Genomic DNA, 25164 nt, shown 5'->3' with positions numbered 1-25164 from the left:
ACACGCCCCCTCCATGTACCTCTATGGGAGAGCCGGAGATACACTAATTCTGTATCTCCGGCTCTCTCCTAGAGATGCATGGAAGGGACGTGTTGACCACTGTTTTGTGTGGAGGTATGTGGTGGCCCAGTACCGAAGGTGCCCTTATGTACCCCTACCAGTCCTATCGGGCAGACTCAGTCAATGTCCCCTGGCCCTCACACCCCTCAGAACTCTCTCCACCATATTAAGTTATATATGGGTTAATGCAATCTTATCTAATGTATTAATATGTTATTGTGCCTTTAAAACAATGTTGCTAAGGACTATGTTACCAAGGGGAGGTATGCAAGGTGAACCAGGTGACATATCTGGCCAATGGGATCTCAAAATTGCTACCAGACCTAGCTGCTAGGAGCTAGCCTAGTTCACTGCATGCTGAGGTACAGTGAAGTGAAGAGTTGAGGAGTTTGTCTGTGTGATCCAGAGGGAGGCCTGAGGCCTAGTCCTGCAACCACGCTTCTACTGCTAGTTAACCCCTGCAGGTGAAAGCCAAAGCCTGGCGGTAAGCCTGTAAGCACAAATACAGGGAAGAAGTCTAGTCAAGTGTCATTTACTAAAGTCAGCGTGGGTTTTTTAAGTCAGTCCAAGTCCACTACAAGTCCCAGCAAGCCGATAAGCTTCCTAAAGTTCACCAGGCATCTCCTTGGACCTGAACTGAGCTGTAAAGACTATAACACCTTGTCTGCCTCAGTAAAAATCCATTGTTCCGTAACCTTGCATCAGGGGCATTATTTGCCCTGCACCTGGCCCAGGAACTAGCGTCTATACCTCGGGTGGTGAATTAGGTAAACCACGCCCTGGCATCACGAACGCAAAGGGTTAATGCCATCTGCCCTAAGGGTTACTAACATAACATCTGCCCTTCCTACACCCTCACCACAAGTCGACACAGCTTTGTTCCCGGAGACAGCTTGGACGTCGGGGGGGGGGGGGGGGGTCTCACCGGGCGCAACCCCTTCAGACACTTATACCCTATCCTGTGGATATGGGATAAGGTGTCCTGCGCCACAGTACTCCTATGATATACTGCATTCAACTCTCCCTTGTGGCAGCTGAAATGTACATTTAACCTTATGACCTTTTCCTTATGTATACGCCCCTGAAGATCCTGCTAAAGCCGTGTGAAAGTCAACTATAACTCGCACAAGCAAAATGAGGAATATAATTACGATCATTTGCAATGGATCCGGGGATTTCCAGTGTCTTTAATGCAAAACATAAGTCCAAAGTAATCTAAATAATATTAGGGGAAATGTTGTGACTCACAATGAGCCACAATATAAATCCCTTTTCAGTATGCTTCTTTCCATTGGTATCACCATATTTCTTGTGCAATGATCTGCCTGCACGACGCTGAAATTCCCGGAATCCACAGCCACTCGCCATTACTTAGCAAGGAGCCCTGGTTAATCTCTGTAAACGATGCAAGTGAAGAAATATGATTGATGGCAAAGGGTTAAGTGAACAGAAAACCAGAAGTCTGCAGCTGACTCCCTCCCAAAGACCTGTGGCTTTCTAAAAGTATGTACCAGAGCTGGCTGCTCCTCTGTGTCCTGGCAGTGAGGCAGAGCGGCTGCGGCTCCACATTTCTGCTGTGTCTCTATTTCATGCACGAGCCCCTCCCGAAATATGATTAAAGGGGTATTCCAGTGAAAAACATTTTTTTTCATATCAACTGGCTCCAGAAAGTTAAAAAATGTGTAAATGACTTCTATTAAAAAAAAATATATATTCTTCCGGTAATTATCAGCTGCTGAAGTTGAGTTGTTCTTTTCTGTCTGACAACAGTGCTCTCTGCTGTCACCTCTGTCTGTCCTAGGAACTGTCCAGAGTAGGAGCAAATCCCCATAGGAAACCTCTTCTGCTCTGAACAGTTCCTAAGACGGACAGAGGTGTCAGCAGAGAGCGCTGTTGTCAGACAGAAAAGAATAACTCAACTTCAGCAGCTGATAAGTACTGGGAGGATTAAGATTTTTAATAGAAGTCATTTACAAATCTGTTTAACTTTCTGGAGTCAAGTGATTTGAAAAAAATAAATGTTTTTTTTACTGGAATACCCCATTTAATTACTCCCTATGATGAATTCGCCTAGGCTTCCTGAATCTGCAGGTTTGCACAATGTCTTGTATCTTGAATACTTTATGTGTTACATTTGTGCTTCACAGACGCATGAATTACTCTTCTTGAAAGCACACACACAATTCCCTGCAATGTGTGACCGTGTCTATGAATTAATATGGAATGTTAAAGGGGTTTTCCAGTTTCCCGAGCATATGACATAGCATTTAGATGTGTCAGACGGTTTTTATAGTTGGTCTCTGGGAGAATGTAAGATGGTATTCTCCAAACCGGGTCTCTCCAGCTGTTGGAAAACTACAACTCCCATCGTACCCATTGGGTATAGGGTTGCCATTTTGGTCACCTTGCCGGTATTTATCCAACCAATTATCCAACTCCTGGAGTGTTGCACCATATACTATACCAGTATTTCCCAACCAGAGAGCCTCCAGCTGTTGCAAAACTACAACTCCCAGCATGCCCGGACAGGCGTTGGCTGTCCGGGCATGCTGGGAGTTGTAGTTTTGCAACAGCTGGAGGCACCCCTGGTTGGGAAACATTGACCTATACTATATACAACTATATAGTCCAACATGCTGGGAGTTGTAGTTTTGCATCAGCTGGAGGCACTCCTGGTTGAAAAAACACTGACCTATACTATATAGTCCAACATGCTGGGAGTTGTAGTTTTGCATCAGCTGGAGGCACCCCTGGTTGAAAAAACACTGACCTATACTATATACTACTATATAGTCCAACATGCTGGGAGTTATAGTTTTGCATCAGCATGAGGCACCCCTGGTTGAGAAACACTGACCTATACTATATACTACTATATAGTCCAACATGCTGGGAGTTGTAGTTTTGCATCAGCTGGAGGCACCCCTGGTTGAGAAACACTGGCCTATACTATATACAACTATATATAGTCCAACATGCTGGGAGTTGTAGTTTTGCATCAGCTGGAGGCACCCCTGGTTGAGAAACACTGACCTATACTATATACTACTATATATAGTCCAACATGCTGGGAGTTGTAGTTTTGCAACAGCTGGAGGCACCCCTGGTTGAGAAACATTGACCTATACTATACACACCTATATAGTCCAACATGCTGGGAGTTGTAGTTTTGCATCAGCTGGAGGCACCCCTGGTTGAGAAACACTGGCCTTTACTATATACAACTATATATAGTCCAACATGCTGGGAGTTGTAGTTTTGCAACAGCTGGAGGCACCCCTGGTTGAGAAACACTGACCTATACTATATACTACTATATATAGTCCAACATGCTGGGAGTTGTAGTTTTGCAACAGCTGGAGGCACCCCTGGTTGGGAAACATTGACCTATACTATACACACCTATATAGTCCAACATGCTGGGAGTTGTAGTTTTGCATCAGCTGGAGGCACCCTTGGTTTGGAAACACTGACCTATACTATATACAACTATATAGTCCAACATGCTGGGAGTTGTAGTTTTGCATCAGCTGGAGGCACCCCCGGTTGAAAAAACACTGACCTATACTATTTACTACTATATAATCCAACATGCTGGGAGTTGTAGTTTTGCAACAGCTGGAGGCACCCCTGGTTGGGAAACATTGACCTATACTATACACACCTATATAGTCCAACATGCTGGGAGTTGTAGTTTTGCATCAGCTGGAGGCACCCTTGGTTTGGAAACACTGACCTATACTATATACTACTATATAGTCCAACATGCTGGGAGTTGTAGTTTTCGTTTGGGGCAGCTGCTGAGCCACAGGCTGTATCAGGGCATGCTGGGAGTTGTAGTTAGTAACAAATAAATTGTCCAGGGTAGGAGAAAATCCCCTTAGCAAACATTTGCTGCTCTGGTCAGTTCCTAAAATGGACAGAGATGTCAGCAGAGAGCACTGTGCTCATGATGTCAGCAGAGAGCTCTGTGTTCCAAAAAGAAAATAATTTCCTCTGTAGTATTCAGCAGCTAATAAGTACTGGAAGGATTAAGATTTTTTAATAGAAGTAATTTACAAATCTGTTTTACTTTCTGGCACTAGTTGATTTAAAAATAAATAAATAAATAAATAAGTTTTCCACCGGAGTACCCCTTTAATGAAATGTTATCCTAATTTCTAATATTAAGGCACAGAAAAGCAAGGGAGGCTCTACTGAGTGTACGCCTGCAAAAAACGCTAAAAAGATGCAGCAACAACGGACAATGAACAAAATTAAGCCACGAAGGTGCACAGCCCGAAAAAAAAACAATAACAATAAACAATGTCATAAAGTGGCAGCACTCTCCCATGTAAGCTTCAAAATGTATTCAATCCATATGTGAAATACTGTAGGTTGGGGAAGGAACACAAACAAACAGCATGGAATGAGGAATGGCGACGGCCGTTTCATGGTCTTGTCATTCCATACAGCTTTGGCTGGTCTACAGTGTATGACATATGGATTGAATAATGTTCAAAGTCTGAATAATGCTCAAATGTCTTAAAGGGGTACTCCCCTGGAAAACTTTTTATTTTTTAAATCAACCGGTGCCAGAAAGTTAAACAGATTTCTAAATTACTTCTATTAAAAAATCTTAATCCTTCTAGTACTTATCAGCTTCTATTTGCTCCACAGGAAGTTATTTTCTTTTTGAATTTCCTTTTCAGTCTGACCACAGTGCTCTCTGCTGACACCTCTGTCCATTTTAGGAACTGTCTACAGCAGGAGAGGTTTGCTATGGGGATTTGCTCCCACTACTCTGGACAGTTCCTAAAATGAACAGAGGTGTCAGCAGAGAGCAGTGTGGTCAGACAGAAAGGAAATTACAAAAAGAAAAGAAACTTCCTGTGGAGCAAATAGAAGCTCATAAGTACTAGAAGGATTAAGATTTTTTAAATAGAAGTAATTTACAAATCTGTTTAACTTTCTGGTTGGGAAACACTGGTATAGTATATGGTGTAACATTCCCGGAGTTTTAGGATTGGTTGGATTTAATATAAAAATACTGGCAGGGTGGCCAAAATATTGGCTGTGCTGGTAAAATACCGTCCAGGTGGCAACCCTAATGTCAAGTGCCCGTTCTCCAATATTCCATATGAAGGGCTTGCATTGGATATCTAAGCCATGAACCGTCAGCCTGTCATTGCTGTGCTGTAGCTGGATGACATAGTCGGTGGCTAACAGACTCCCTGCCGTTAAGCTGCCTGCCCGTAAACCTTTTATAAATGTGTCCATGCTGCATTGTGTGTGCCAGGTGGTGACAGAGGGATCATGGAGTGCTGAATAAGCAGAATGCTAGCTGTCCCTTTCAACCTCGCCCCCTCCGTCCAATCTGCACTCTCAGGTCAGCTGTTAAAGCCATTAGCTGATGGCATAGTGACTGGAGGTAATATTACTTAATAAAGCCGCACTACATCACCAAGCAAGTATCTGTGACCCTTACACTGTTATCTAACTGGACCAACAGAGGTGAGAGGCCCACATTTTAGTTATACATTATACACCGCTTCCTATGTGACACTATTGATACAAATAATAACATGGCGGCCATGCCCCCCTCAACGCAAGTCTATGGGAGGGGGCGTGACGGCCGTCACGCCCCCTCCCATAGACTTGCATTGAGAGGGCGTGGCCGTGATGTCATGAGAGGCAAGGCCGACCCCGGCAGCATGAAAACAGCATTCGAAACATTTACTTCCGAACGCTGGCCAGTGTAGTACCCCTTTAAAGTGTACCTGTCGTCAAGGAAAACTTTTTATATAATGTAGATAATAACATTATATGTATATTTGTAATATATATTGGTTAAAAAATGTGTATGTTTTTGTCCCTGCAGCTATTGCCTGTGTGTCTCTATGAGGAGTCCAAATACAGGAAGTGAGGGTGGACAAGCAGGGCTCTGTGCACTAAGAAAAAGCAGGACAGTGTGTAGTGAGGCTCTGTAACATGCTCCTTTTATAGAGCCTCAGGGCACAATGTACATACATCAGGATGATTGACAAGACAGGAGTCTGTACAGAGCCCTGCTTCTCCTGCCCTCACTTCCTGTATTTGGACTCCTCATAGAGACACAGAGGCAATAGCTGTAAGGACAAAAACATACACATTTTTTAACCAATATATATTACAAATATACATATAATGGTATTATCTACATTATATAAAAAAATTTTGTTGATGACAGGTGCACTTTAAGAGCAAAATATATTATGAGCATTGCACAGACCCGAGGGTCCCCAATAAAGCCCCCTTTATGGTGCACGGTTTTGCTAACTTAGGATAGAAGGGCATGGTGTTTATTTTCCCTCTCGCCCCCTGACCGATAGGTCAGTACTAAACCCCGTGACTGCTAACAATGCAGGTCCTCAAGAAAGTGAAGCCCTGCATACAGTAGGTTCTTGCCACCTAAAATCAAAGGAAATTGGTCTCCATGGGCCCTATAGCAACCTTTTGGGCTTTTAATTGTACATACACTCTTGTTATTCTAGTTTCTCATAAAAAACATTGAGTTTTGAGAAAATAGAGATGATGGGCTGTAGGTCACGCCCAGATAAGTGATGATGGTCCTGCCCAGATAAGTGATGATGGTCCTGCCCAGATAAGTGATGATGGTCCTGCCCAGATAAGTGATGATGGTCCTGCCCAGATAAGTGATGATGGTCCTGCCCAGATAAGTGATGATGGTCCTGCCCAGATAAGTAATGATGGTCCTGCCCAGATAAGTGATGATGGTCCTGCCCAGATAATTAATGATGGTCCTGCCCAGATAAGTGGTGATGGTCCTGCCCAGATAAGTGATGATGGTCCAGCCCAGATATGTAATGATGGTCCTGTCCAGATAAGTGGTGATGGTCCTGCCCAGATAAGTAATGATGGTCCTGCCCAGATAAGTGGTGATGGTCCTGCCCAGATAAGTGATGATGGTCCTGCCCAGGTAAATAATGATGGTCCTGCCCAGATAAGTGGTCACTCCTAGATAAGTGATGGTGGGCTGTGGGTCCCTCCATATAAATAATACTCCGTCTATGGTTGCATTTATGGCTTTAATTTAATGGGAACACTTGTAACAGCGGCCAACCAGCTGTTCAGGGTGCCACACTTTACAGAAAATGAAGCCGGAATCCCTGCTCCATTCATTGTACTGTATAGTGGAGGTTCTGGAGTAACTGCCACCTGGCTCCCACTGAAGTGAACGGAAGCGGACCTGCAGTTGCCAGACAGCGCCACTATACAATGAACGATGCAGGGCTATAATAGTGAGCGCGGGCTTTCAGGATCAACAGCTGATCAGCCACGGGAGGGAAGGGTGTATCGGCAGCCCACCATTCATAGATTAATAACCTATTTTGTGGATAGGCCATCAATCAAAAATTACCGAAAACCCCCAATATATGATTAATTTAGATCAATGAGATGTGAAGTAATAGCAAAAATACATCAGATATTTCTACAAGATCAATTCTATCCAAAAAAATGGGGGAACATGAACATCTATGTCCCATTCTCAATGAGTGGTTAAAGGGGCACTCCCCTGCCCCAGCGTTCGGAACATTTTGTTCCGAACGCTGGGTCATGACGTCATGACCATGCCTCTTGTGATGTCATGCCACGCCCCCTCAATGCAAGTCTATGGGAGGGGGTGTGGTGCTGCCACGCCCCCTCCCATAGACTTGCATTGAGGGGGCGTGGCGTAACATCATGAGGGGCGAGGCCGTGATGTCACGACCCTTGAAGAATGTTTTAAACGTTGGGGCAGCGGAATACCCATTTAAGGGTAAAGAGTCTGCAGACCACTCTGTCCATCATTGCCCGCTCCATCACTAACTGACTATCCTCTGTCAATGTAGTAGTTCTCACCAACCACCAACTAGTCTTCTCTGTCAACATCAGATTAAGTTAAAGAATGTAAAACATGATGATCTCCTCTATTATAGGTTCTATCGCTTCTCGGCCTTTTGGCTAAGATCAAGTGTAGTACCTGTCCTTTTAGTTGGAGGTGTGGAAGACCACCAAGGCATGATGGGGAACCACACAGTAGGACAGGTGTACCAGGGATGGCTGTATAGCACAGCAGTCGTCCCCGATGAGTCCTGTTCCCTGCTGGATCTGGCCTTAAAGGGGTATTCCAGGCAAAAACTTTTTTTTATATATATATCAACTGGCTCCGGAAAGTTAAACAGATTTGTAAATTACTTCTATTAAAAAATCTTAATCCTTCCAATAGTAATTAGCTTCTGAAATTTTCTGTCTAACTGGTCAATGATGATGTCACGTCCCGGGAGCTGTGCATGATGGGAGAATATCCCCATAGGAACTGCACAGCTCCCAGGACGTTAGTCATCAGAAAGCAGTTAGACAGAAAACAGCAACTCAACTTCAGAAGCTAATAACTATTGGAAGGATTAAGATTTTTTAATAGAAGTAATTTACAAATCTGTTTAACTTTCTGGAGCCAGTTGATATATATATATATATATATATATATATATATATATATATATATATAAAAAAGTTTTGGCCTGGAATACCCCTTTAAGGTCCGGGTAGAGTGAAGGCCGAGGTGCACAAGTGCCCTGGGAGTGGTGACCCCAGGGTGCCTGAATTCACTTGGGATTGGCAGCCCCACTTGAAGGAAAGCACATAGCACGCACTTTTTCTCTCACTCTTCTGGGCACTGACCTTACGGCTAGGATCGGGGAATTTTTATAGATCCGGTTGGATGTCCGGGCAGTATTACACACTGCGCACATCCACTTATTTATTTATAATTTTTGTCACTGTGTCCACTTTTTTGTGTTCTGCTTTGTCCTCTAGGATTTGGTAGGGTGCGGTAGCCCTTCTGGGTGTCCCTCCTACCGGTCTAGGGGAGGTGTATGTGTGGCCATCAAGTTCCTCATCTCCCTGCTATACCCCGTGGCATCCTTGCTTTGGCAGGATGCCAAACCGGTTTTACTGGTTCCTTGGTGACCGCCTGGTTAACGCCTAGTTGTCCGCCGGGAACACTTTCGGTCCCTGAGTAGCTTCGGTGAAAGGGGACAATGTACCTGGAACCTTGCAGGTGCCTTTTGGGCCGGAGGCGAAGGGTTTGGTTTGTTGGGGGGCCTCTCTCCTTTCGGAGAAGGGCCTGGGATAGACAGCATCCTCATGCACTTTTTACTTGCACTCGGGTGATTTGAGAGCACGTACCTCGGCTTTCAAAAATATAGGTTCTACCCTTAACACGCTAGCTACCATTCTATGCCTGGAACATGTACTGTATACCTCATATATTTCATTTATCATCACGTTCCATGATAGGTGATGCTTCTGCTTCGACTTTGCATGTTTCATCCTTGCCAACAGTCCTGATTTTGCCAGGACAATCCTGTGGGCCTTTAGTGTCTTTCTGTGATTTGATGTTGGTTGACACTACAGGCTCATTCTGCTTTTCTGTGATTTCAAAAATAATAAAACATTAACACAAACACAGATGGCAAAAACACCATAAGTGACCCTAGTGCAATCTTCTGCTCCTATCCCCCTAATAAACAACTCTGTAACATCTGTATCACGGCTCGTGAAGCCAGCCCCCCGCTTAGAGCTCTGACAAGAAGCAACGTTACAGTCCCCTTCTAAGAGCAGGTTACTCCATCTGTATTTCTCATTCACGTTTGTCTTCTTCTGGGAATTTTATGATCTGTAAATACTAAGACACATTTTAAAGGGGTACTCCAGAGGAAAAAAAAGGTTTTCAATTCAACTGGTGTCAAAAAGTTATACAGATCTGTAAATTACTTCTATTTAAATATCTTAATCCTTCCGGTACTTGTCAGCTGCTGTATACTACAGAGGAAGTTGTGTAGTTATTTCCAGTCTGACCAAAGCACTCTCTGCTGATGTCAGGAACTGTTCACATGCCCATGGCACACCTTTCCTGCTTCAGACAGTTCCTGACACAGACAGAGGTGTCAGCAGAGAGCACTGTGGTCAGACTGGAAAGAACTACACAACTTCCTCTGGAGCATACAGCAGCTGATAAGTACTGGAAGGATCAAGATTTTTCAATAGAAATAATTTACAAATCTATATCATTTCCTGGCATCAATTGACTTGATTTTTCTTCTTCTCTGGAGTACCCCTTTAACCATGAAGTAACATCCAGCTAGTAGAAACAGCTTTTCTACCAGACCATAGTGCTAACGTAAACGTGGCGTCTACAGGGACAATGTGCAACAGACAATGCAATATTGCCATCAATCTACAACATCATTAGGCGGTAAGTTGTTCTGGGAATTCATCTACCGCCAACAGCTGAGACTATTACTGAGGGAGATGAAGGAGCCGCTTCACAAAAGAAGCCTTAAAGGGGTACTCCGGTGGAAAACATATTTTTTTGAAAAATCAACTGGTGCCAAAAAGTTAAACAGATTTGTAAATTACTTCTACTAAAAAATCTTAATCCTTCCAATACTTAGCAGCTGTATACTACAGAGGAATTTCTTTTTTGGATTTCTATTCTGTCTGTTCACAGTGCTCTCTGCTGACACCTCTGTCCATTTTAGGAACTGAGCAGCGTATGTTTGCTATGGGGATTTTCTCCTGCTCTGGACAGTTTCTGTGGACAGACAGAAAAGAAATCCAAAAAGAAAAGAATTTCCTCTGTAGTATACAGCCGCTAATAAGTACTGGAAGGATTAGGATTTTTTTTTTTTTTTACAAATTTGTTTAACTTTCTGGCACCAGTTGATTTAAAAAAATGTTTTCCACCAGAGTACCCCTTTAAGACTGGCATCCCTATCGCTTCGCCCACGCCTCTAAGAGATCCTAGGGCTCCCCACAGAACAACCACAACAGCTGCCTGTACTCCCGAGCCATGCCCAATTTCCATTGCCTGAGATGCATACAAAACCAAGCACATACGGCTATCATCTTACCAGACACAAACAATAAAAAAAATAGCTACATAAGTAAAAACACGCAGAAAAACAAACAAAAGAGGAAGACTGCCAGTATGGAGAGAAGATGTATTAGGCCTGGGGTTGCCACCTGGCCGGTATTTTTGGTCACCCATGCAATGGCCGGTATTTATCCAACCAATCCTCCAACTCCTGGAATGTTGCACCATATACTATACCAGTGTTTCGCGAACCAGAGCACCTCCAGCTGTTGCAAAACTACAACTCCCAGCATGCCCGGACAGCCGTTGGCTGTCCGGGCATGCTGGGAGTTGTAGTTTTACAACAGCTGGAGGCACCACTGGTTGGAAAACACTGACCTATACTATATACTACTATATAGTCCAACATGCTGGGAGTTGTAGTTTTGCAACAGCTGGAGGCACTCCTGGTTGGAAAACACTGACCTATACTATATACTACTATATAGTCCAACATGCTGGGAGTTGTAGTTTTGCAACAGCTGGAGGCACTCCTGGTTGGAAAACACTGACCTATACTATATACTACTATATAGTCCAACATGCTGGGAGTTGTAGTTTTGCAACAACTGGAGGCACTCCTGGTTGGAAAACACTGACCTATACTATATACTACTATATAGTCCAACATGCTGGGAGTTGTAGTTTTGCAACAGCTGGAGGCACCCCTGGTTGGGAAACACTGACCTATACTATATACTACTATATAGTCCAACATGCTGGGAGTTGTAGTTTTGCAACAGCTGGAGGCACTCCTGGTTGGAAAACACTGACCTATACTATATACTACTATATAGTCCAACATGCTGGGAGTTGTAGTTTTGCAACAGCTGGAGGCACCCCTGGTTGGGAAACACTGACCTATACTATATACTACTATATAGTCCAACATGCTGAGAGTTGTAGTTTTGCAACAGCTGGAGGCACTCCCGGTTGGAAAACACTGACCTGTACTATATACTACTATATAGTCCAACATGCTGGGAGTTGTAGTTTTGCAACAGCTGGAGGCACCCCTGGTTGGAAAACACTGACCTATACTATATACTACTATATAGTCCAACATGCTGGGAGTTGTAGTTTTGCAACAGCTGGAGGCACCCCTGGTTGGAAAACACTGACCTATACTATATACTACTATATAGTCTAACATGCTGGGAGTTGTAGTTTTGCAACAGCTGGAGGCACCCCTGGTTGGAAAACACTGACCTATACTATATACTACTATATAGTCCAACATGCTGGGAGTTGTAGTTTTGCAACAGCTGGAGGCACCCCTGGTTGGAAAACACTGACCTATACTATATACTGCTATATAGTCCAACATGCTGGGAGTTGTAGTTTTGCAACAGCTGGAGGCACCCCTGGTTGGGAAACATTGACCTATACTATATACTACTATATAGTCCAACATGCTGGGAGTTGTAGTTTTGCAACAGCTGGAGGCACCCCTGGTTGGAAAACACTGACCTATACTATATACTACTATATAGTCCAACATGCTGGGAGTTGTAGTTTTGCAACAGCTGGAGGCACCCCTGGTTGGAAAACACTGACCTATACTATATACTACTATATAGTCCAACATGCTGGGAGTTGTAGTTGTGCAACAGCTGGAGGCACCCCTGGTTGGAAAACACTGACCTATACTATATACTACTATATAGTCCAACATGCTGGGAGTTGTAGTTTTGCAACAGCTGGAGGCACTCCTGGTTGGAAAACACTGACCTATACTATATACTACTATATAGTCCAACATGCTGGGAGTTGTAGTTTTGCAACAGCTGGAGGCTCCCCTGGTTGGGAAACACTGACCTATACAATATACTACTATATAGTCCAACATGCTGGGAGTTGTAGTTTTGCAACAGCTGGAGGCACTCCTGGTTGGAAAACACTGACCTATACTATATACTACTATATAGTCCAACATGCTGGGAGTTGTAGTTTTCATTTAGAGCAGCTGCTGAGCCACAGGCTGTATCAGGGCATGATGGGAGTTGTAGTTAGTAACTAATTGCAACTCCCAAATTTAATTAAAAAAAAGTGATCAAAAAGTCACATCAAAACAAAAATGGTACTGTTAAAAACTACAGATCGGGGCGCAAAAAATTAGCCCTCATACAGGCCCGTATAAGGAAAAATAAAGTTATAAGGGTCAAAATAGGACAAAATTTCCCCCCGCATATGTGTATCCTGTGATGTCACGCATGTATAATTAAATATGCAAATTAGTATGGTTCGGTATGTTTTTTTGCAAGAAAGGTCAGGTCAAGGAGGGAGATAGTGACGCAATAACATTACAGATCAAAGACACCGCAGGACAGATAACTGGAAGGAAGTCTCATCTGTGATCAAGGTGAAGAGGTTTACATAAAGCAGATTATAGAGGTGGATGTAATACATCATGTGGACATCATAAGAATAGCAGCAGCAATAAGACATAGAAGAGGATTGTTAATAATAAACAGCACTCTAGTAATGCCACCTATCATTCCCATCACATAGACTGTGATACTACGGTAGTATTCTCAAACAAAGTGTAATACTACTCATGTATAAGTGATGCCACCAATAAGTACTGCCTTAAAAATGCATTACAAGTATACACACTCGTGATGGCACTACTAAGTAATGTCATTAAAAATGCCAAAATATACATGCACTACTGGGATGCCATCAATAAGTACTATTGGATAGGCTTTAAAACTAGGACACACTAGTGATGCCACCATTTAGTAATATCATAAAAATGTAATACTACCACATACTAGTGATGCCACCATTAAGTACTATTATAAAGAATGTAATACTACTACACACACTAGTGATGCCACCATTAAGTACTATCATAAAGAATGTATTACTACTACACACACTAGTGATGCCACCATTAAGTACTATCATAAAGAATGTATTACTACTACACACACTAGTGATGCCACCATTAAGTACTATCATAAAGAATGTAATACTACTACACACACTAGTGATGCCACCATTAAGCACTATCATAAAGAATGTATTACTACTACACACACTAGTGATGCCACCATTAAGTACTATCATAAAGAATGTATTACTACTACACACACTAGTGATGCCACCATTAAGTACTATCATAAAGAATGTAATACTACTACACACACTAGTGATGCCACCAATAAGTACTGTCATAAAAATGTAATATTTCTACACACACTAGTGATGCCACCATTTAGTAATATCATAAAAATGTAATACTACTACACACACTATTGAATCCACCATTAAGTACTATCATAAAGAATGCATTACTACTACACACACTAGTGATGCCACCAATAAGTACTGCCCAATAGAATGTAATACTACTACACACACTAGTGATGCTACCAATAAGTACTGTCATAAAAATGTAATATTTCTACACACACACTAGTGATGCCACCATTTAGTAATATCATAAAAATTGAATACTACCACACACACACACTAGTGATGCCACCATTAAGTACTATCATAAAGAATGTAATACTACTACACACACTAGTGATGCCACCTTTTAGTAATATAAAAAATGTAATCCTACCACACACACACTAGTGATGCCACCATTAAGTACTATCATAAAGAATGTAATACTAGTACACACACTAGTGATGCCTTCAATAAGTACTATCGTATAGGCTTTAAAGCTAGGGCACACACTAGTCACCTTTTAGTAATATAAAAAATGTAATACTACCACAGACACAAACTAGTGATGCCACCTTTTAGTAATATAAAACATGTAATACTACCACAGACACACACTAGTGATGCCACCAATAAGTACTGCCCTATAGAATGTAACACTACCACACAAACTGGTGATGCCACCAATAAGTACTGTCATAAAAATGTAATACTTCTACACACACTAGTGATGCCACTAACAAGTGCTGTCATATAGAATGTAACACCACTACACACACACTAGTGAGGCCACCAATGAGCACTCTTATAAAAGAATAAAACTACTCTACAAACTAGTGATGTCACCAATAGATATTGTTATATAGAATGTAGTACTAATACACACACTAGTGATGCCACCAATAAGAATTACAATTTAGAATGTAATACTACCATAAATACTAGTGATGCCACCAATAAGTGCTTTCATCAAAGAAAGTAATACTATCATACAGACTAGCAATGCCACCGATAGAATGTAATACTGCTATAAACACTAGTGATGCCACCAATAAATACAGCCAAATAGACAGTTATACAACCAAACTCACCATTACCAACATCACTGTATACTGTCCTGTAATGTTATTATATTACAAACATACTAGTGATGCCACCACATATTTACATGTACCCACAGATGACTCTATGGACATTAGTAAATAAACCCCCATTGACTCTGCAACCATTGTCCCAGAATAGTAATACAAAGTTCGCATACAACCTCTATATGTAAAACTATAAAACCCTTTAAAAAAAAAAATGAAGAAAAAATTTAGTGAATTTTAACATACACAACTAAGGAGGTAATGTAGAATATTTACTTTTATATATATATATATATATATATATATATATATATATATATATATATCTATATTATGGTAAAGTCAAAATTATTAGATTTTTGTTATTTTGTAGCATAATATACCTGTGTGTGTGTGTGTGGAGCAGATCACTGAAACCCCTACCAAATAAATCCTGCTGGGAGTTGTTGTTCTCCTATAAGTGACCTAAGTCTGGCATTATATAGCGTATCCCAGAGTTGTAGTTGCTCTCAGTGTTTGTAAGGCAGTGTTTCCCAACCAGGGTGCCTCCAGCTGCTGCAAAACTGCAACTCCCAGCATACTACTATATAGTCCAGCATGCTGGGAGTTGTAGTTTTGCAGCAGCTGGAGGCACCCTGGTTGGGAATCACTATTCTAGTGAGACGTATTCCCAGCTCCAGTCCCCACACCTGGAGCATCTGCCCCCAGCAGCAGTCTCACCTCTGTGAGTCCCTGTGATCCAGGACTGTCTCCTTGTCAGTCTGTGCTTGCAGGCTGTAGACTTGCTTCATTTAACAGCACTCCCCTCCTCTGCTCAGACAGATTGGATGTCCTGTATGTGCTCTGCAACTGGCTGTGTCTGTCAAAATACCTCTCCTCACCACAGAGAGCAGGGCCTGCTGACACAGTCTTCCTGCTCTATGCCTCCCTCTGCCTCTGCTTCCAACAAACTTCTGCCTACAACCAGGCTCTCCTCTGTGTTTTGGAAATTCCTTCTTCCTCCTCTATCAAACTTTTCGAATAGTTTTTCTTTTCATGCTCATATGCATATGTACAGGGCCGGTTCTGCCTATAGGCATAATAGGCAGCTGCCTAGAGCGCACTCTTGATGGGGGCGCTGCTCTGCCCACTGCAAAAATAGTTAGTAGCCAGCCAGGATCTGAAGCGCTTTAGCACCACGGTCTCTATAATGTATGTTTGTTACAATATGTCACCCCAGTAGTAAAGAGATTACATGAGGAGGTTTGCTACAGTGTGTCACCCCCGTAGTGAGGAGATTTTATGAGGAGGAGGTTTGTTACAGTGTGTCACCCCAATAGTAAGGAGATTACATAAGGAGGGGGTTTGTTACAGTGTGTACCCCCTAGTAGTAAGGAGATTACATGAGGAGGAGGTTTGTTACAGTGTGTCACACCAGTAGTAAAGGAGGACCTATCAAGGGGCGAAGCCAATGGGTGGGGTCAAGAGGTGGCAAAATTAGCCTAGGGTGGCAAAAATTCTTGCACCAGCCCTGCATATATAGCAATAATTTATAAGTTATACATCTTGGCAAAACATTAACCTGTTTAATATACTTCATAAATATAAAAATATTGCCTATAATATTGCTTATAAAAAAGACCACTAGGGGTCCCCATACCATCCAGAACATAATCCTGTCCAGATGCAGAATTATCTTTGTCCTAGCTGAAGCACAGGCAGGGACAAAGTCCAAAAAGTGTGGACAGCACTTATCTGTGCTCACTCCTGTCTATCAGACTGCGGCATAAAAACAGAGAACAGGGGGTTACAGAGCAGAATGGAGTGACTGGATGAAGAGACCCAGCACAGAAAAGTCAGGGAGGAAGTGAATGCATGGTGGTTGAGGGCGGGCTCAGTTGTTGCCTCGGACATGCCCCTTCCTGAGCTAGGATGTCAGAGTGAGTAAGCAGCAGAACAGAGGGATTTTTGAGCCAAATAGACACATAAAAAGACAAGTAAAGCATCTGCAAGATTGAGTAACATACGCATACGCTTTGAGTGTTTTAGATTTTAGAATGTCAGCATAACGAAACCATATAAAAAGCCCTCTTAGTTAATGTTAAACCAGGGACCCTCATAGTGAAGAGCTTCATAGCAAAGATTAAAATGTTGCCCCCTACTTGTTAGCACTACTACTCACCTAAATACCTGATCATGTGGTCTTGGCACTTGGCCATGATTAAGAGCTACATCAGCTCGAAACATGTCAGTTCTTTCTCTTTCCAGTCATGCTGTGATTCATTATAATTAACCACCATGCGCTTATGGACTCTTTTCAGGTCTTAACATTTCATTAATAAAGTTAGTGGAATTTTATCTTCTGATGAGTCTCTTTACCTTGGGTCTAGTTTGCTTCTCAATTGCCAAACCCTCTTTGCCAATGTTGTATTGCTCCCCCCTACTAAAATAAGAGATGCAGTCAACCTAATCTGGGCCCCTTTTTTCAAACATTCAGGGTCGATTAGGCTGAACGAGTCAGAGCACAACGGACACTGCCGGGTCCCAGAGGGCCCATATTGACTTGGGGTCTCTTGAGTTTCTGTCAGGTGTCAGTTATTTTGCTGGACAGATTCAAGTTCCCTAATTTGGATGGAGCTCAACGCTGATGTGAACTCGGCCCTAGACCTAACATAAGAGGATGCCTGACCCAATAACAGTGCCAGACATATTACTGCCATTAAAATGCCACTGACAGTGCTCAATAACAGAAGCAGCCAAAGTGACCTGTGGTGTCCCAGTACTGGACTCGGTCCCGTACCTAGGTTCTAAGTCCCCATAGTCAGAGTTCCTCATGCTGATAGGGCTCTCCTGGTGGGATAACCCCTAGTCGCCTCCTAGTGTTCTTAAAATTGTATATATTTAATGTATTATAATGTAGTGTAAGTGATGTACAGGACCTTAGGTCACGTGATCAGTGATATTTGTGTTATATTAGAGGTTAAGGACCTTCGGGTCATGTGATTAGGTCAAGTGTTATATCCACAATCCTTTGTACTAGGACTGACAGGTTTGGGTAACCAATTAGCTTTGAACCTGCCCCTTCAGATATAAGGGCGCTGTATCCAATGATCGCTCTCTTTCCTCCAGGATATGACAGCGAGCGGAGCTCTGTGTAATTTTACAAGCAAATTAGGCCTGAAGCCTACCAATTTCAGCTGCACACTGAACCGTGAGTTTATCCAACTCCATCCCAAAATCCTACGTGACTACTGAACCTAAAACATACCCCTAAATTCAGTGGAACAGCGTAAAGCAAGGATTCAAAGCTTATTCCCTACAAAGTCCCAGCCAACCTGTGAGGAGCCTAAATTCCGGTCCTCTTGTAAAGACATTTGTTAATTGCATCCTGCATAAAATCTGCAGTAAAGTTATTTCAAGTTCAATACAATTCCGGCTGTGGACAATCCTTTATTCCTCCCTATCGTTCCTGGGACGGGTGGCGGTAGGATATATTTATACAGAGGAAGAACCCGCACCCTGGCGTCAAGACAATTAAGGGTTAATCCTATATCCAGCAACACTACCCTGCAACACCCCTGTTCACCCCTGATCCCAAGTTACCACAGACCCATAACTATAACATGCCTGCGCTAGGACCACTAGGAAATGCGCTGTCCCATAGACGGAAATGCATTTCTGTGCAGAGTCCATAGAACGCATAGACATGGAATGCGGAATTCCACACAGAAACTCCATTGTGTGAACATAGCCTAAGGCTTATGAGGGGTCATTACTTATTCCACACAAATGCCTGTTCTAAATTTGGGAATCTGTGATGTAACCGTGACACCCCTGAGGAAGTCGCTTTGCGACGGAACGCGTGGGGCTCTGGCGTGACCCCGTCCTTTTGTTATTGGATGTCCATCTCTGTCTCTCGCCTAAGTATCACTCAATATTGAACATTCATTTATTGTCATGCTTATTTTTTATGCTTGAGCAGGATAGGTATTGGGACATAGTGTTATTACCTGTTATTATTGCATTGTGTGTTTGATACGGACGGGGTCACTTACCTGCGGCAGGAGGTTCATGGCCCTTCCCCAGGGTTGTGCTATGCCCTTGTTTGGGCTATTTTAAATATTTTTAAATGTTTCCCTATATATTGATTGTTGAGTCATATAATAAAGAACTTTTGTATTTTCATTAGTATATTGGTGGTGTGCGCTCATTTCAGTGAATTTCTTTTGTGTCTAGTGGTTGTAACCGTACTTTTAACACGTAACTGTGATCACATGACTGGCTGTAGTGTGTGTATTTTTCCGATCCTCGGTCCCATCTCCCTTCTTTGCTCTCAGACACACCTATGTACACCTCTGTTTCCTCTATTTCTCTTGCACACAACAAAAGATCTCACATTCCATGGGAATGTTGCAAATATAAGACATTGGCGTGAAACAAGTTGCCAGCTGCCAAAATTAGCTTATTGAGATATAGGAGATTAAATGATAAGGTGAATTTACGGGCATTGTGTATGTGTTATGTTCCGTGTGGAAATTCTGATAAGCGCCATCACTTCAGTGAGATCATCATAACCTAAGACGGCCATACACTTCAGAGAGTGAGTACCAACAGCTGCCTCTCATGATTTCCCATACACTTGTACACATAAGTGGGCAGAACTCTCCTGAAGAAAGAGAATGACATCATAACTACCGGATATCGTTTTTCACTCCTAGGGGGCGCTTTTGAGCTAAGTGCATACAGTTTTATTATTAAAGGGGTACTCCGCCCCTAGATATCTTATCCCCTATCTAAAGGATGGGAGATAAGATGTCTGATCGCAGGGGTTCCTGCCGCTGGGGATCTCTCTGAGTCCTGCCGCTGGGGATCTTTCGGAGTCCTGCCACTGGGGATCTCTCGGGGGTCCTGCCGCTGGGGATCTCGGCTGCAGCACCCAAGACATCCAGGACACAGAGCTAAATTCACTCCATGCCGGATGACTGGCGATGCGGGGCGGAGATTTATGATGTCACGGCCACTCCACGCTCGTGACATCATGACCATGCCCCCTCAATGCAAGTCTATGGGAGGGGGGCGTGATGGTCATCACGCCCTCTCCCATAGACTTGCATTTAGGGGCGTGGCCGTGACATCACGAGCATCCTGCGCTGCACTTGATACTCTAAACGAACACAAGGTGCAGCAGGGAGACCAGACATCCTTTGGATAGGGGATAAGATGTCTAGGGACGGAGTACTCCTTTAAAGGGGTTATCCAGCGGGAGTTTTTTTTTTTTTTTAAACAATGTCCATTCTACAGTATATGAAAAAAATTAACCTCCACTTTCCTCCAGCGCGCTGATGTCCTGTGCCGGTTCCCAGATGCCATCCTCTTCCTGAGAGAAAGTGGGACGCTTGGGCCTGGAGTGACGCTGAGGACCAGCGTGTTATACTGCCGCTCTGCCAACCACTGTCTGAGGCAGGACATCGCTGCGGCAGAGTAGCAGTATGAAATGCTGGGCCCTGTCATCACTCCGGGCCCAATCGTCATGCTGCAGCTCAGGAAGAAGATTAGAATCAATATGAAGCAGGATCCAGCTGTCCATGGTGCAGCCACAGTGACAGCGCCCATGCAATCAGTGCCGTTATAATACAGAACAGGTCCTCAGAGGTCTACTACAGCACAAGCCATCAAAGGGTTAACCATATGCGTACCATATGCTTTATCATACTTCTATTTGGTGAATTAGACATGTTTGGATCCCTGTTATTTTGGTGATAAGTTATGGGATAAATACAGAAAAAATGGCACCAGAAACTTGCCTTTTGTTTAGAAGACACAGTAGCGCACTTTATTCGGAAGCTCTTACAGGGGTGTTAGCCACAGAGCAATGAGTCTGGGAGCCACAGATAGCAGTAACCCCTCTATGAGCCCCCCTTGGCGACAGGCAGAGGTCCCATATGCTGTTAATGTAGCTTGTGGCTCTTTGTCGGGTCCAGTAAAGTGTGAACCTGAAGAGACATGGCCGAGCGATCCAGAGGAAGGCAAAGAAAAACCCTGGAGATCTGAAACTCAGGGGGAAAAATAATTCCTTCCTGACCCCACAAGTGACGATTGGATATCACCCTGGATTACGCCTATCGCCTGCCTACCGCCGCTGAGCACCATGGGGGAGATTTATCAAAACCTGTGCAAAGGAAAAGTTGCTGAGTTGCCCATAGCAACCAATCACATCGCTTCTTTCATTTTGCAGAGGCCTTGTTAAAAATGAAAGAAGCAAGCTGATTGGTTGCTATGGGCAACTGGGCAACTTTTCCTCTGGACAGGTTTTGATAAATCTCCCCCCATCTGTTTAACCCCTTAATGAAGCAGGACGTATATTTACGTCCTGCACTGGCTCCCGATATGTGAAGCGTGCTCAGGGGCTGAGCGTCTTCATACCCAGCAGGTCCTGGTTGCTATCAACAACCAAGATCCGCGGCCAATACCGGACACCGCCGATTGGGCTGATGTCCGGTATTAACCCTTTAGACGCCGAGATTAAAGTTGATTGCGGGATCTAAAACGGGAGAAAACTGTAGACGGTTAGCTCAGTGGGCTATTCGGGACTGTCACCGTGAAATCACAGCATCCTGAACAGCTGAGAGGACAACGGGAGGCTTCTTACCTTGTTACCTTACCTTGTTTCCCGCCATCATCACTCTGCTGCTCCATGCCTGAGATCCAGGCTAAAGCAGCAGAGCACCGATAACACCGATTACTGGATGAGAACTATGGCAGAGTGATTTAAAATCTTAGACACATGCACCCGTCTGACGTTTCGCCACAGCAGTGGCTTTGTCAAGGACTTTAGGACAAATAACCATTTGCCCTAAAGTCCTTGACAAAGCCACTGCTGTTGCAAAACGTCGGATGGGTGCATGTGTCTAAGATTTGAACACTCTGCCATAGTTCTCATCCAGTGAGTTAGGTATGGACTGCAGCCATACCCCTCAATGACAGCAATACTATTTGCATACATTGGCCATATGACGCTGCCTTTATAGTGACCTAAATAGCACTGCCTTACTGTTCCAACATTATCATAGACTCCAAAAATAATATACTGTACGGCATGGGTGTCAAGCATGCGGCCCACAATGAATATCTTTGCGCCCCGGAAAAGATATTCATTGCTCTGTTCAGGGCCGGATCATCATTGGCGCTCCTGGAGCACCTGCTCTGGCATTCGGGCATCCCTGTGTCCCGAAAAATCTTTTCGAGACACAAGGATGCCCTGGTTACCTCTCTGCGGCCCCGCGTTAACTTTAAAAAATGCAGGGGCTGCCGGGAGGTAGCGCACGCAGGGACATCACTGACATTCCGTGCGTGCGCCCATAGGAGAAGAGCGGAGTGGAGCAGTGAGGAGGACGCACAGGCATGGTAAGTCACCATTCACCAGCACGTCATCTTCTGTGTTCCAACCACCGCTCTTCCAGTCCCGGGACCTACTGCTATGGCCCATAGGCCACAGCAGTAGATTGTGACCCCAGACCGGAGGAGTGGTGGTTGGAACACTGAAGTTGGACAGTAAACAGGCATACAGCCTCCAGCCATACACTGTATATGGCTGAAGGCTGTATGTCTGTGGGGGGACTATACTGCACCTAATGTGGGGAGCTATACTGCACCTAATGTGGGGAACTATACTGCACCTAATGTGGGGGACTATACTGCACCTAATTTGAGGAACTATACTGCACCTAATGTAACATAGTAACAAAGTAACATAGTTCATAAGGTCGAAAAAAGACCAGAGTCCATCAAGTTCAACCTATATCCCTAATGACTCCCTACTGAGTTGAGTTGATCCAGAGAAAGGAAAAAAAAAACTCATACTAGAGGTAAAAAATTATTTCCTGACTCCAAATATGGCAGTCAGAATAAATCCCTGCATCAACGTTCTGTCCCAATAAATCTAGTATACATAACCAGTGATGCTATTATTCTCCAAAAATGCAGACCCCTTTTTGAACTCTTTTACAGAGTTCACCATGACCACCTCCTGGTCATGGAAACCTTCTTTCCTCAAGACGTAGAGGATGCCCCCTTGTTATAGATACAGTCCTGGGTATGAATAGTTCATGGGAGAGTTCTCTATACTGTCCCCTGATATATTTATACATAGTTATTAGGTCTCCCCTAAGCCTTCTTTTTCTAAACTAAATAACCCCAATTCTGATAATCTTTCTGGGTACTGTAGTCCTCTCATTCCCCGTATTACTCTGGTTGCCCGTCTTTGAACCCTCTCCAGCTCCACTATATCTTTCTTGTACACTGGTGCCCAGTACTGTACGCAGTATTCTATGTGTGGTCTGACTAGTGATTTGTATAAAGGTAGAATTATTTCCTTGTCGTGGGCATCTATGCCCCTATTGATGCACCCCATGATCTGCCACTTCCCAGCCCAAACCTCCAACCTATCCAGATCCATTTGTAACAGTGCACTGTCCTCTATAGTGTTTACCGCTTTACAGAGTTTAGTATCATCTGCAAAGATTGCTACTTTACTATTCAACCCCTCTACAAGGTCATTAATGAATATATTAAATAGGACAGGACCCAAGACGGACCCCTGTGGTACCCCACTAGTAACAGTCACACAATCAAAATAAGTACCATTAATAACCACCCTCTGTTTCCTATCACTGAGCCAGTTACTTACCCACTTACACACATTCTCCCCCAGCCCAATCCCTCTCATTTTATGCACCAACCTTTTATGTGGCACCGTATCAAATGATTTGGAAAAATCCAGATATACGACATCCAGCGATTCTCCCTGGTCCAGTCTGGAGCTCATCTCCTCATAAAAGCTGATCAGGTTAGTTGGACAGGACCGATCCCTCATGAAGCCATGCTGATATGTGTCATACATTTATTTTTATCAATATACTCCAAAATAACATCCCTTAGAAAACCCTCAAACAATTTACATACAACAGAGGTTAAACTAACAGGTCTATAATTCCCGGGGTCACCTCTTGACCCCTTTTTAAATATTGGCACCATATTTGCCATGCGCCAGTCCTGGGGAACAGTCCCTGAATATTACCCTGAATAGGGGTCTGTCTATTACATTACTTAGTTCCTTTAGAACACAGAGGTGAATGCCATCTGGACCAGGTGATTTGTCTATTTTGATTATTTGTAGGCGGCACTGTACTTCTTCCTGGGTTAGACAGGTGATCTGTACTGGGGAGTTTATCTTATCTCCCTGTATTTCACCTGCCATTTCATTTTTCTCTGTGAATACAGTGGAGAAGAATTTGTTTAATATATTTATTTTATATTTATATATATTTTTCCTGATCCCCGTTTATAATTTCTTCCTCATCATTTTTAAAGGGCCAACACTCATTTTTGACCTTGTGGGGAACTATACTGCGCCTAATGTGGGAAACTACACTGCCAACCTAATGTGGGGAAATATACTGCACCTAATGTGGGGGAACTACAACCTAATGTGGGGGAACTGTACTACACCTAATGTGGGGGAACTGTTCTGCAACTAATGTGGGGGAACTGTAATGCACCTAATGTGGGGAACTATACTGCCAACCTAATTTGGGGAAATATACTGCACCTAATGTGGGGGAACTACAACCTAATGTGGGGGAACTGTACTACACCTAATGTGGGGGAACTACAACCTAATGTGGGGGAACTGTACTACACCTAATGTGGGGGGAACTGTTCTGCAACTAATGTGGGGGAACTATACTGCACCTAATGTGGGGGAACTACAACCTAATGTGGGAGAACTGTACTGCACCAAATGTGGGGGAACTACAACCTAATGTGGGGAACTATACTGCACCTAATGTGGGGAACTGTACTGCACCTAATGTGGGGGAACTGTACTGCACCTAATGTGGGGGAACTGTACTGCACCTA

General features: G+C 43.4%; 1 protein-coding gene, 1 long non-coding RNA gene and 1 pseudogene across 7 annotated transcripts in view; 2 read left to right on the top strand and 1 right to left on the bottom strand.

Moving 5' to 3' along the window:
* SYNPO (synaptopodin) overlaps positions 1-25164 on the bottom strand; it is a 143360-nt gene that overhangs the window by 41193 nt on the left and 77003 nt on the right. The gene's annotated exons all lie outside the window — the stretch shown is intronic.
* LOC130267329 (uncharacterized) overlaps positions 1-25164 on the top strand; it is a 100623-nt gene that overhangs the window by 27937 nt on the left and 47522 nt on the right. The window lies entirely within an intron of this gene.
* On the top strand, positions 8024-8116 carry LOC130267939 (U2 spliceosomal RNA; annotated as a pseudogene).

The sequence above is a fragment of the Hyla sarda genome, chromosome 4 (assembly GCF_029499605.1).
Source record: "Hyla sarda isolate aHylSar1 chromosome 4, aHylSar1.hap1, whole genome shotgun sequence".
Lineage (NCBI taxonomy): Eukaryota > Metazoa > Chordata > Amphibia > Anura > Hylidae > Hyla > Hyla sarda.
This window is presented reverse-complemented; position numbering and strand designations above follow the sequence as displayed.